This window comes from Natator depressus, chromosome 7 (assembly GCF_965152275.1).
Source record: "Natator depressus isolate rNatDep1 chromosome 7, rNatDep2.hap1, whole genome shotgun sequence".
NCBI classification, from domain to species: domain Eukaryota; kingdom Metazoa; phylum Chordata; order Testudines; family Cheloniidae; genus Natator; species Natator depressus.
In genome coordinates this window covers 112,698,283-112,704,756 of record NC_134240.1, presented here as the reverse complement: position 1 = coordinate 112,704,756, position 6,474 = coordinate 112,698,283, and positions in this window count along the sequence as shown.

Genomic DNA, 6,474 nt, shown 5'->3' with positions numbered 1-6,474 from the left:
GACCTGGCATACACTGTATTGGTGTAAGTGTCAGCATGTGGTGCAGGACAATTACTTGTTGTGTGACCTGGGGCAAGTCTTCTAAGCTCTAAAGCCTCCGTTTTCCCATTTGTAAAATAAAAACAATAATACTTGCCCAGCTGGGATGTTCAAATGAAATGGGCTGTATCAATGCAGATATTTATCATATTTGGCCTACCTTAGTGCAAACTTCAAATAAGTCCTTTCTTTCTTTCTTTCTTTCTTTCTGCTACTGTATCTGCCTTACAGTTTCAAATATAATTGCTCCATCAGCCTGATTTCTAAGAATGAGAGCTTGACCTTAATATTTGCGTGTACATGTGTGAGATGCCAGGAGAGAGACGGTCCTTGTGGTAGTCCCAACCCAGCCAAAACCAGGATCACACAAGACAGCTCGATCTTGTGAGATCCTCAGTATGCTTTCCACACTAAAGAGATGCAGATAAGAATGGGAAAGGATCATGGTAGCTGGAGATGAAACAAAATCACTTAGATTATCAAGTTTATCTTCTTACGGGTCCAACAAATTACCTGGTGAAGGTTGTGTCAGATATGAAATAGATTTTATACCTTATACCTGCACTGAAACTCAAAGATATGTACTTTGTAAAGTAGAGCAGAATATTTTAACATAGAACTCTGGATAGATGGATACATCTAGCTAGGACCTTTAGAGGTTTCCCCATCCTTAAAAAAAAAAAGCAACCAAAAACTAACTTAAGTTAAATGTAGCCTATTTGTGAAAAGATTAAAAGCTGGGGTAGGGTTTGGAAGGGGCGGGAGGGAGAAAGGTTTCTGTAACTATATCTGCATCTCTAATATAGCTGCAAAAAGTAGCTCTTTAAAAAGATGTGTGCATCTTTATTTAGTTCCTCTTTGTGGAGACTGTTTACTTCAGGCCGTAGATGTGGTTATGTCATGTTTCCACTGTGTTTTTCATTCAGTGCTGCGCTGTATTTGTGGTTTTTTTCATTTGTGACAGTCTAGTAACTGGAACCATTTGTACCTGAGCAAATAATATCAAATCTGAATACTTTATAAATATTTACAGTATTTGGTGTGTCTCCCATTCACATCAAATGCAAAGTATAAAAAGCAAAAACAAACAGAAACAAACAGCACCCATGTTACGTTATAATAAATATTTACTGTACGTATTATTGACTAAAGCTTCCCATACAGCTAGGTAGGGAGAGTCGGCGGCATTGTTCCTGCCAGGCTGTTCTATATTAAAACGCTCTAAATTAAGCTGTCTGAGAATAAAAATGTGTGCGTTAGGGAATGATTGATGTCTGCGACTTACTTAATTTTTTTTTTTTTTTTTTTGCACTGGGAAGTCTTTTCTGAACATGTGGGTAGTGAATTAGGTAGAAGCCTGGGACTTTCTGGCACAGCTGCAGAATTCATTGGCATGAGGGTCCTGTGAAAGGTTTCTAAAGAACGTGACCCTTCATGCCCCGAAATTTTTTTAAGGGCAGATTCTAATTGCAAACAATCAAGTTCCCCAGCCTTGCTTGCTGCACTGAATATGGAGCCAACATTCATTTGAGCAGCAGCCTTGCCCCTGAAATAGTAAAAGAGTGCTCAACAAAACAAGGCTCAAAGCACATTGGGGAAGTACGGAGTTTGAAAGTGTGGAGCCTTAATTTTTTTTCTTTAAATAATGGCTTTATTCACTGAACATACTGATACTTGAGCGAAAGAGCATTACAGAATCTCTGGACTATTTAAAAGAAAGGTTCATCAGATCCTGTTCAGGGAGCAAGCTCAGATTCGCACCTGCAAACTCAGTCCCACAAGGGACCTCCTAAGCTTTCATTTTTGAATCCCTTACTGGAGTTTTTTTTTTTTTTCCTTTCTGTTCATTCCTCTCTGCTCTGTAATGCAGTTGCTCATCGTCTTTTTGTTCTTCTCCTTTACAAAAGTTTTTAACTTTGCTTCTTCTAACTCTGTGTTTACTTATGTGGCACTATTCCCATAGTGTGTCACAGCCATTAATATATTTATGCTCACAACACCTCTGTAGGGAAGTACTACGATCCCCCTTTTCCAGGTGAGGAGCTCAAACTAAGTGCATCCAAACAACTTCCTAAGGGAGACTTTCCCAGAAGCCCTCTTATTCCCGTCAACACCATCATTTCAAATTCAGTCCCTGGCCGTGCAGCATGATCCACAAAAGGGGCCCTTTATGCCTACATTGAATCTTCTTGAAATCAATGTCTGAGTAAAACCTAGTAAAAATCATAGGCACTGACTCTGTGGGTGCTTAGCACTCACCGGCAGCCAGTTCCCCCCTCCTCCCCCAGTGCCTCCCTTCCACCAATAAACTCCTCCCCATCCCTCCCAACACCGCTCACCCACTATGATCAGCTGTTCCGCGGTGAGCAGGAGGTGCTGGGATCAGGGAGAGCAGGGATGGGGTGTGCTTGGGGGAGGGAGCGGAACTGGGTGAGAAGAGGTGGGGCAGGAGTGGAGCGGGAGCAGCAAGAGGCAGGGTGGGGGTGGAGGCTTGGGGGGAAGGGGTGGGTGGGGGCAGGGCCGTGGGGGGGGGTGGAGCATCCCCAGAGCCTGGAGGAAGCCGGCACCTGCGGTAAAAATATTAGGATTCGGCCCAACCTAGCTGTAAAATAGGGCTGGTCTGCACCAGAAAGTTAGGTCAGCTTAGCTACATCGCCCAGGGATGTGAAAAATGTCACGCCCTGTGCGATGCAATTAAATCGGCCTAAACCCCAGTAGACACTTCTAGGCTGACAGAAGAATTCTTCCGTCGACCTAGCTACCACCTCTCAGAGAGGCAGATTTACTACAGCGAAGGAAGAACGCCTTCCGTTACCATACTAAGCATCTACACTACCACGCTAAGGCTGCAGTGCCGGAACAGGGCTGCAGCAGTTGTCCTAGGGTAAAAGTACCCATATAAGGCAGCTCCCCATCATGACAGCCCATTTAATTTGACAGTGGAGATGTTAAAAAGCTCTTTTCTATTGGAAATTCCAGCCAAATTGTTCCCAGTTGACAGGAATGCTTTACACTAATGCACCCTGCTAGGTTCCTATTGTATTAACAGATTTCCTCTACAGGGAGGTAGGAAGAACTTGCACAACCCCCCCCCCCCCCCGCACTTGTAAACAAAGAGGCAGAAATGACTGCACGCACACAGACATTTTAGTTTCTCGTTTCTGGGACTCTTTTCCAAAACAGGCAGCAGAGCAGAAAAGCATTCCAAGTATTGCTATGCAGAGAAAGACTGGCCCAGGAAGTTTCAGGTGCTGGAAGCAGGCTGTTCTTTATCCAGCCTGAGGATTCAGTGACCATTTTCAAGCTGTATCCTGTGAACCAGGGTTAGAAAATCACAGCCTCTTCTCTGTTACGTTTACACCCTTTCTATACCGTTCTGGCAGTAGAAAGGGGCCTTAAAGTTGGTGGAATTTCCCCTCTGAAAATGGCCCGTGCAAAGAACGCCCCACTACATTGCCAGCCAGCTTAGAACTGGTGTAAAGGCTCTACATTAGCCCTTCTTTCAACCCCCAGAGTGCTGTGCACTTCAGCTATTTTCTACTTTCCAGGGCCCAGAGAGTGCTACTGGTAGCAGAGTTTCACCTTGAGCAGCGCTGAGACTCCTCTAACTTACACCAGGGGATGGGTAGGTGTACAGCAGAATAAGGGAAGCAAAAAGGAGGATTAAAGCTACCTTTGCCACCCCTTACACCCATTCGTGCCCCAAGTGCAGAAATAGACTAACTTGGACTCTGCAAGAATTGGAAGCTTTCAGCAACTTGACAATGCGTTTCCTACCTTTGGCGGCTCAGGAGATAGCAGACCTTAGAAACCACATCATTTGGATTGTGCCCTTTCCTGTCCACCCTGTCCTGGCCTTGTAGGATAGCACTCTGCCCTTTGACCAGCCATTCTGCCCTACCTACGTCCAACTGAGAGAGTGACCAAGCTGCCAGCCCTGCTGTGCTCTCAGAACCAGTGCCCTTCGTCCCACGTCCCAGCTGCAAGCAGGTTGGTTGCACTGGCGGTGGTTCAGGCATGCCAGCAGGAATCATATGTATAATACAATGCCACTGTCAGCAACAAAACTAGGATTATTCTGCAGTCCTCAGGACAACCTCACGCTCAACACTGTGGCAGTTTCCGCACGCCCCTACCCTTAAGTGAGGATCATCACTTGCACACACTGTCTATCTAGATAATACACAAAGAACAGAAACCTTTCTCCTTTTGTCTCCAGAATGCAAATGCATCTCTGTCCTAAACCATAGCTGAGTCAGCTGGAAAATCATCCCGGGCTTTGGCATGGAAATCAGCAGCGCACATACCACTAGTGCTCTCGTCTGTGAAAAATCACCCTTTTCATGATAAACGACACACAAGTGAGGCCACCTGAAGCTGTTTTAGAAGGCTGGGCTTGGCTCATTGCGGTCGGGGCGGCGGGGGGGAGGTCCTGTGGAAAATCAGTGTTCCATTTTGGTTGTCAACAGGAGCGGCGTGGTTTATAGAAAAGTGGCTGGAAAACAAAGATCCTCATTAATAAGTTGTTTTTTGGTATTTTTAATCAAGTTTTTATTTTTGAAGCTTATAGAGAGAGATAAATCACATGTGCATAAATACTCAGAGGGGAACATATGCATATTTATGCACTGTATAAGTGAATATATGCGTAGTATGTGGTGAGTACCCTATAACAAAACACCTTTCTTTCTTTAGGCACAAAAGACCTACTTTAATGGTACCCATTCAACCCGTTTATTTTGAGATATTTCTGAGGAAGAATACCTAGCTAAATGGCTTGAAGTTACATTATAATGACCTGTCGCCCTCAGCCATTGGTATATTGGTTCCCTAGCACCTTCTTTCTCTTCTGTGTCCTCACAGACCTTTATGGTGCACAGATGACGTGCAACAAAAGTGTGAGGGAAGCTGGACTGAGGATCAGTGACTGAACTCTTTCTCCAAAGTGGGCAAATTGTGGCACAGAAGAGTTTCTGAAATCTTATGCCATGGCTCTGCAGATGACAGATGGACAATGTTTTCTTTAAATTTTGCCTGGTGCTCTGGCCCTGAGTCAGAGAAGCATCCCTACTCAGGGATGTACTTAGCGCCATCAAAATCAACAAGACTCCAAAACTGGGGTCTGCTATGCTTTGACAGCGGGTACCACTACATATGTATTTTAATTTTAAAAACTCTAAATAAACAGGGAATAAAAATCTTAAATAACAGAAAATACATTTTTAAAATAGTGCTGTGAGGAATTGGAAGATTTGGGGTTCCCTGGAACCCTAAAACATTGTGAAATAAAATGTTCATTCTCTGCCAAATGCCTTAGTACTTAGAACTTCCTCCTCATATTCTCTAACCCTGTTGTTGTTGTTTTGCAAAGGAAGTGATAAAAATGTCCTGCTCTTGCTAAATTGATTACTTCCTACCCGGTGGCATGAAAACTGGCAGATCCCATCAGCAAGCAAAAGGCTACTTACAGTAGCAGTGACTGACAGTAACCAAAAGGTTAGTCTGCAAGACACTGCATTCAATCACAGCTTTTACAGCTACGAATGGAAAGACTGCCATTGACTTCAGTACATTATGGCTTAGGCCCTTTTTTCTCAAGGAGACGCATTGCAGTAGGACAGAGGCAGGCTTAGGCCTGGTCTCCCCTAGCAAATTAGGTCGGTATAACTTTGTGGCTCATGAGTGTGAAAAATCCACACCTCTGAGTGATGCAGTTAAACCAGCCTAATCCTCGGTGTAGACAGCACTAGGTTGCTGGGAGCATTCTCCTCTGGACCTAGCTGCTCTCAGGGAGGTGGAGTACCTACGCCAACAGGAGAACCCCTCCTGGGTGTAGGTAGCGTTTTCATTGATGCGCTAGAGCCGTGCAGCTGCGCCACGGCAGCATTTTAAGGGCAGACAGGCCCTTAGGATTGAAGAGTTCCGACTCCCAATTCTAGGCCTATTCCACTGTCTCTCAGTTGCTCTTTCCAATTACTGTTGGCGTTCTTGTGTAATACAGCTAGGCCACCATATTAGTTAATTCTCTTGCTTTAAAAATGTGCAGGGCAGAGAAAACCTATTTGAATGGTATAAAGGAGCAGTAGTGAAACACGCATTTGTTTTACACACAGGAGCCATTGGTGGGGTGGGGGGCGTCGTGTGTAAGTTCTTTTTTGTTTTCTCCTTGTCAAATTCAGTGGCTAAATTTCGTAGGGAGGCATATTCATCCTTTCCACTACTGGTCCCCGATATACCACTATGGCAGCACACAGAAGCCAGAAACGCCCCACAGTTGGCTAATTCACCCAAAGCACGTCCCTGGCAAGCCCCAGCATAGGCAGAATGCCAGGGACAGGAAGAGGGTCCCATTGCCTTTACTGCTATGGAAACGGGGCAGCTCTGGGTTGCGGAGTAGCTAATGGTTAGCCCAAGGAAGGAAGCAATTTTCAGTGG